The sequence below is a fragment of the Lissotriton vulgaris genome, unplaced genomic scaffold (assembly GCF_964263255.1).
Source record: "Lissotriton vulgaris unplaced genomic scaffold, aLisVul1.2 SCAFFOLD_306, whole genome shotgun sequence".
NCBI lineage: Eukaryota > Metazoa > Chordata > Amphibia > Caudata > Salamandridae > Lissotriton > Lissotriton vulgaris.
Window position 1 is genome coordinate 529,184 of NW_028247226.1, and position 8,147 is coordinate 537,330.

Below are 8,147 nucleotides of genomic sequence, written 5' to 3' on the forward strand. Positions count from 1 at the left end.
ATGGTTTAATTGTTTGCATGATGAATGTAGCAAGGTGGAAATATTATGTGGAATTGTAGGGGTGTCTTGCTATGTAGGATTAACACCATATCCAAAAGAGGACCTTGGATTTAGACTAGTAATCCTTCGCAAAGTCTTGGTTCAGTGGCAAAGAGCAGTCAGGCTTACTGAGAGGAACGTGGTTATGCATTTCAGAGCAACAACATAGACAAAAAGCAATTGACACGACTCCAAAGAAATCCGACACTAATTTATCAAAATAGAGCTTATTTTTATATAAATTTAGACACCAAAACAAAACTAATACAAGGCGTATAATTGTAAAGTGTTCAGAAAATCAGTACTTTGCAGAGCTGTCATATTTTACCACTCTGTCTATGGAGAAAACACTGACACTTGGTCACTTGCGTGTTAAGTTCCATGGAACCCAGTTGGAGTTAAGGTCTTGTGAACCACAGACAAAGCCTCCACAGTCAGAACAATTTCACCTTGCCCAGGGAGTCCGGGTGCAGAGGTGACTTGGCTGTCCTTGGTGCTGTACGGCAAGTCGCAAGAGCTGTCATAAACAGACTTGTGACGCTCTGTCACTTGCATGTTGAGTTCAAGGGGCACCCTTTGGAGATCAAGCTTGGAGGGACCCCAGGACCAGGAATCATCAGCCACAACCACTCTACCCAGCTCGGGCATCTTAGATTCAGAGGTTTACTTAGCTATCCGTGGTGCTGAACAGGAGCTGCAGGGACTGACTACAAGGTGTGCCAACGCAGACAGCTTTGGGATGCAAGTACTCACCAAGCATTTGCGATGCAATAGGTCTCGCATTTATGAGAGTTTGAGCTATTGGCATTGTAAATGGCAATGCATTTTATTTGTGTTGTTTTTAAAACAGATAAATAAAAGGCATTAGTATAGCTTAAACTCTCGCAAATACGAGACCTAATGCATTGCAAATGCGGTTGTGCTATACAAATTTTAAAAAGCGTCACCATGGGAGGTTACAAAATGAGACACAGCGGTACTTAGGAGGGACTACTAAGCCTTTTGCCCAATGAACATCTACAGTTTACAGTGGGCAATGACACAAGCCAATGAAAAAGAGGGTCGGAGAGTGGGCGGAGCTTCAAGTCCCTACCTGAATACAGCAGGCCTCGCAGAGCAGCGCATGCACTGACCAGGCTCGACCCACAAAACAAAGGCTTCTGAAGAGCTTACCATGACCAGGGGATGATTCAAAGCGTTTAATGGACCTCAACAGTCCAGTGTCGCCACACATGAGCTGAACATCTACCCTGTAAAGGTGTTTCTAGCTCACCTGGTGATACTATCACTTCACATGATGATCATGTGAAGAGCTTGTTATCACCTGTCACATGATGGAATATCATGCTGACCACTTCCCACTTATTTTTTACTAGGCCCTCACTTTGACTGCTGCATGGTAATTCTTACGTAACGCCTCTGGTCTTAATTTTCTGTTCCTTACAATATTGACGTGCACATGTGAGACAAGTGAGGAAAATTCATGTAAATAAAGGAAGGAACTTTCTCTCAGGCTTAAGGGCTCCTGCTGGCATACAAGTATTCTGATAAGCATGTTATTTTGTCATTTTCCTGTCATGCCAGATTGTACTGGTAAAACACCTCACTAAAAAAAGAATTTCCAAATAAAAAATAAAGGAAGTGAAGCAAGCCGGGAATGGGGAAAGGTGAGGCAAGGAAGGGTAACAGTACTGAAAGAGTGGGAACGGATGAGATAAGAGAAATGTGACAGAAAGTGATAGAAAGGGGAAGACAGCACTGGCCTAGTGCAGAGGGAATAAAAACAGGAAAAGAAAAGATAGGATGAAGGGAAAGGAGGCGGCTTTGGAATTGGAAATGAAGAGTTGGAATACAACAGGATGTATCCATGAAAGGAAAGAAATACTGTGAGAGGTAGTCTTTGAAGCTTACAGTACTTGCATCGCTCATTAACACCCAGTGGTTATTACATAAACTTAGGGTTTGGTCAACGGGTGCAGGCTCAATGCAACAGCCCATAAAGCAGGCCCTCAGAAATAAGAGTGGATGGACTCGAGGAATCAAGGCATCGGGGTTTGTGTCCTCCCAACACAAACTCAAGTAAAAAGCGACTAATGAACGATCTGCCCTCTTATAAAGCGCTTTCTTTATTTAAAGAATCCCGCTGGCCATTAGAACCATTTTTGGTCAGCGAGGAAGCCTAAGCATGATGCATGCGCCTGGGCAGGTGTGTGCACTTACCATTGTTTTAATGCTGTCCAGTGACTAACACAGAGAACATATAGGTACTGTTCTTACCCAAGGACGTACTTTCCACCATTGGCCATATCCTTGATTTGCCCAATGGTTTGATGCTAATATTTTTCATATCAAGAGCTCCTGGTGGCCTTTAACCTCTGTTTTCGAAGAGGGGATGTCACCAGTGGCAGCTCCTTGGCTTCCAGCCCTACCAGTTCTTCGCTCCAGTCTCCCATTACTCACATAACGTCCACTATTGGAATACTATTGTGTGTCCCTGACTCTATGAAAAATGATGCTTCGTCATCCTGGATGCGCCCCAAAATTCACCACTTTAATTATTTCCGAGCATGTCACCTTGGCTTAAAGCCTTACTTGCAGTTCCCTTTCCAAATCCCTTAGCCAAAGGATGAACAACTGTCTCATCCGGCAATTGATGCATATCATGGGCCTCCATCTTTGTGGATAACAAAATATGCATAGTGAATACAAATTATAATGGGCACATGGCAGCTAATAACTACGTAGAGATGAAAGGCCCCTGCTAGGGAGTCCTGCTACTAGCAGCTTTTTTTCTTGTGATGCATACAACTCGTACGCTTTATTCCCTGCATTTGGTATTCATGGGTCACATTTTCAGAAAAAATACACAAAGTAGAAAGACTGAATTAAATTACTCAGTTACAAACTAATTTAATTTGTATAGGCCTTGCACAAGCTCACTCCAACATCCACATCTAACATGCCTGACACTAGTGCAGCACACTGAAAACCATGGTTTGGGATGGTAAGGCTAGGTTTGAGCTTGTGTTTATCCGGCAGATATCATTTAGAACACTTTCTTCCAATGGATTACAGTGATGCTTCGAGAAGAGGTCACAGATTTCAAGTAGAAAGTCACGTGCAAGTGTCACATGAGTAAAAGACGCCCGAGAAACCTCCCTCCACCCCCGCATCCCCATTTGGCCCCCACTGCTGGAGTTGTGCCTCTGCTCCATTGGAGATCACTAACAGAAAAGCTGTTCCATATGGGATTAGATTATGGGTCTGCAACATTGCCCAAAAAAGTTTTCAGTACCCTTTGTAAAGTGTTTTCAATTTGCCACATTTGTATTAGAATCGTGGCTTTATAAACGAGCTATGTTGCCCTGGCATGATTTAGGAGGGTTGGGGCAGTTCTTGTAAGGGCCAGACTGGCCATAGCGGGCATCGGGCGTTTCCCAGGTGGGCCGGAGGGGTGGGGGTCGGTTTTGTGACAGTGGGTGGCCGGTTTTGTCACTGGTGCTGCAATATCAGCCCTCCCCTGTACATAAAAGCGGGAGCCGTGCTTTACTAGCACCAAAAAGCCAGGACTGGTTGATGTTCCCAGTCCCTGGTTCTTGATAATGTGTCAGAACAGGGACTGGGCATGGGGCACTGCAGTGAAGGGTCAAGACAAGGGAGGCGCTTAGATGAAGGAGCTGCGGGAAGTGCCCGAAGCACTAGATGTCACACGGATGAGGTGCGCAAGCTGGATGGTGTCAAATCGACCACTAGGAAAAAATGCAGGACTTCTTCGCTGCCTTTGAGCGTCGCTCACCCTTGATTAAAGAATTAACTGACTTTTATTTCATGAAGATTAAATGAAAGCGAGCTCGGGGCCTCTGTGTATCTATTCAGCGAGGAGGCGGTTTCTGTACTTTCCAAATGTTAATAGATTGTTACCGATGCGTACGCAGCGTTACTTCATCTGGACCCTGCTCTCGTTGGCATGCAGCGCCCGCTGTCGAGCTGTCAGGGTGGGTTTGACGCCTGGCCCGGACTGGCAGGCATGTCCTAGCTTTCATATTCAGTTTATGTAACGTCAGCGCAGGAAGCTTCCGCAGTCCAAGGCGCTGCTCGGTTGCATTTTACACCCGTTCAGAGTTCCCGCTGCACACCCTGGATTTTAATTGGTTTTCTCGGGGGGTCTGATTCTATTAGAAATGCTCTGGCTGCTCTTCCTGATGCTCAGGTGTTGGGGTTTGATTTGGTGCCAAGACCAGGGGGTGTCTTAGGGTACAGCTTTTTTTTCACTGTTTGACATCTTGAAGCCGAGGCTATAAAACTCATAGCGCTGCAACTTATAAGAGAGTTTTTGTAATGCACTTTTCTTGCATACAATTTGGGAGAAATATAACAAGAAAAACAAGCGGCACTGAAAGTGATCGCGAAAGCGATCGCTTTGTAAAAAAAAAAAACATGCCCGCGAGTGGTGCGCGTGCGCCACTGCGAGCCATCTGTTTTCAATTTTCGCGCCCGTGTCTGGGCATGATAATTGAAAGCGGCTTTAGTGTGCGTAACACACACCAATAGGCCATGGGCGGAGCAATGCGCCCGCCTTTGGCCTATTGCGTGCTCTGTTTAAAAAAAGCACGCAAACAAAGCCCAATAGTGGAACCCAAAATAAAAAAGCACACGTACGAGCGTGTGCGATTCCAGGGTCCGTTTTCAAACCCCGTACAAAAGGTCTCTCGCCTGTGCGAACAGTGCTGCGTCCTGCAACAGTGCCACAGAAGCTGAGGGTCCACTGTGCAAGATGTTTCCCACTTCTTGGAGCTTCGAGTAAAGCAGTCAGTAGTCAGCCAGGCCACTAACAAACCTTGGCCACGGCAAATGCAGCAATGACACAAAATCAGAAGTCGTGGGAATGCTGTAGATGGCTGAGGCTCATGAGGTTCAGGACCTCACTTCCCAGACAGTACCTGGCTGGCTACTTTTGAACTGGTCCTCTTTGGAGCCCAGCGTACAGTCCTTCTTTGGATCATGGAAGTGCAATTTGTGCCTGCCGATTGCAGGGGACTTAGACTAATTGTCCTAGGGAGTCTTTGTGAAGTCTTCCAGTTGCAGAGATGTTCACCAGGTGCAGAGAGGCTTCAAGAGGTGCATAGCTTTGCGCCTTCTCTTTGTGGAGTCCTGCCTTTTGCAGACACGGGTCTCTTCTTTGTCCTTTAGAGCAGGTCTGGTGTTAGGGGTGCCCCTTAAATCCTGGATTTAAGGGGTGTGAGGGTTAGGTAGCCTATGAGCTACTAGTCCTGTGCCTAATCTGCACCTGAGGTGACCCCATCCGGGTGGGTGTGTGTCACCAAACTAGCCAGAACCCACTATTTTTGGGTCTGGCAACCTGCCCTAGAGGTGTGGCTAGGCTTTAGGGGTTGTACACCCTCTGAATTCCGACTTTACAGCCTGCTCACAAATACGAGTGCCAGGGGAAAGGTGATCTTTGTCTCTACTGGGAGACAAGTCACATATCAGAGGCAGTGTAGCCTTTGAGGCTCACCACCCTGATGTGTCTTTCACTAGCCATCCTGGGATGGCAGAGGTGTGACCTCCTTCCTGCCCAGGCCTTTTGTCTCCACCCTCAGGGAGTGATAGCACTCCCCTGCAGGAGGGCAGACTTCTGTCTTGGTAGCAACTAGCTTGGAAAGTCTGCCAAAATACAGGGAGACAGAGGCAACTTGGGGTAACATCTAAGGATGCCACCTGGGCACATGGCAGCGCACCCTTGACACTAGCATGGTGTTGGGGTGAAAAAGCATGGTGTTTGATACCAAACACAACTGAACTCTGAGGTGCCATAATGGAGTTGGCTAACTTGGGATCGCCCGGTAGCCAGTCCATGTAAACCTATGGACTGCCGTTCATTTACAGTAATCTTTAATGGAAAGGTCACTGTAGGGACTTGTATGCTTGCACATACATGTTCACACCATTAATATATTGCATCCTGCTGCTTGGGCTGTGGGAGGCCTACCTTAGGGGTGGCTTACTTATATTAAGGCAGAGAGGTGAGCCTGTCACAATGGCGTGTGCAGGGTCGATCTCGAGCAGTGAAGTTTCTTGTGCAGGCTGCGATGGCAGACATGACTTTTATTAGGGTCACTCAGAGTGGCACAAACAGTACTGCAACCCTGTTGAAGCCTTTAACACCTTTGCCCGGGTACCACTGGTACCATATAAGAGGGACTTACAAGGGGGAGGGGTTAAAGCATCTTTCCAATTGGGTGCACTAAATCACATTACCTTTAAGGGAAAGAGCACTGGCCCTGGAGCGTGGTTAGCAGGTCCCAGTGCACTTTCAGGTCTAGTACCACAGCATCCAGAGCAAATAGTTGGGGCTGACCATCCAAAAAGGGCACTTTCCTACATGACCCCTTCCCTGATGAAAGGTGATGAGCACTAACCTCCCTCTCAGTAGTTCTCATTGTTTATGTGGCAGAACCTGTAAAGGCCATCTGCATTGGCATGGTCAGTCCCTAGTCTGTGTTCCACTACTTCAAAGTCCATCCCCTGTAGGGAAATGGACTACCTCAACAGTTTGAGGTGTGTCCCCTTATCTGCATTAACCACCTTAAAGGCCTGTGGTAAGTTTGAACCCTGAAGTGAGTCCCAAACAGATCGGGCCTCAGCTTCTTCATGGACCAAACCACTGCAAAGGCTTCCCTCTCAATGGCACTCCAATGCTGCTCTCTCTCTCTAGGGAGGAGTTGTGTGCTAATGTAGGCTACTGGCTGTTGGTGAACCTCATCATTGATTTGTGACAACACTGCCCCATCCCATGTTCAGAAGCGTCTGTTTGAACAATGAACTGTTTCCCATAGTCTGGTGCTTTTAAGACTGGTACTAAGTTCATGGCTGCTTTCAGGGTGTCAAAGGCGTTTTGCAACCTTTGGTCCAAATTACCTCCTTTGGCTGCTTCTTTGAGGGAACCTCAGTGAGAGGGACCACAATGGTACCATATCCATTCACAAACACCCCTGTAAAAAAACAAGATAAAAACCAGCAAACATTCAAATTATCTAAACATTGCAGGTACAATAAAGCTGGTCTTGCTTAAAATTCAAGGGCGTAAGAAGAGGACATGCATACTTATGCTGCAAAGCAGCCAATTTAGGACAGATAAAAGCTATATGTAAAGTGTCTAGTGTAGAGATCATATCACATGTGCAAAGGGGACTTTCTGAAGATTTATTCCAGCCTACTAGCAACTGTGACCCTAAATGGTTCAACAAGGCCTGTTCGAGGGCTTACAATGATTTAAAGGTGGTCCTCAAACAAAGGCCAAGGTCCACATTAGCTGTAAAAGAGGCCAGAAGGATTTATGTGCAGGCACGTGGGAATCGGAAGGGCTATCTGAAGAAAACAGCGTTGGAAGATTTAAAGGAGGTCTATAATGATAGGGATAGTTCAGCTTTCCAGGAAATTGTGAATCAGTTACTTTTTAATGAGGTAGCAACACCAAACATAAGACAATCTATACCAGCTAAGAAATGGGTAGATCACTTTGCATATATCTACTCACATAATTGTGATTTTAGCCTATTTGTATTGCCTGAGAGTGAGTTTTGGGGACCAGTAGCACTGGGCTGGCCCAGAAACTGACATATGGTTCTGCCACCCCCGCTCTTTTGTCCTGCACTGGTGACCATCAGCATGGTCATGTCAGCCCTACCTTGGTGTGGCTTAAGGCAATTTACATGGAGTACTCTGTGAGGACCTCTAGGGGTGCATAGGTCTACCAGATAGGTAACCTCCCCTCTCTTCTCAAAAATGGGGTAGGGCCCAGTCCATTTGTCCTGAGGACCCTCGGAGCCACAGGCTCCAACACCCACACCAACTGACCTGGTTTGTATGCAACCAGAGCTGACCAGTACTTGACATGTTCCTGGCTGGGTGGTCTGTAAGTTCCTGCCTTCCTTCTTCGGTTAAGCAGTGAGCCGATGTGCAACCCACAGCGTTCTCACCACCGCAGGCTACAGTTCAGCCCATAATGCTTCACATTGCCTCTTGGGCAGTTAGAGCGTCTCGGGTTTGCCCCACGACTCTCTCATCTGTACCGCGGAGGACCGCGGTCCGGCCTGCAATGCCTTTCT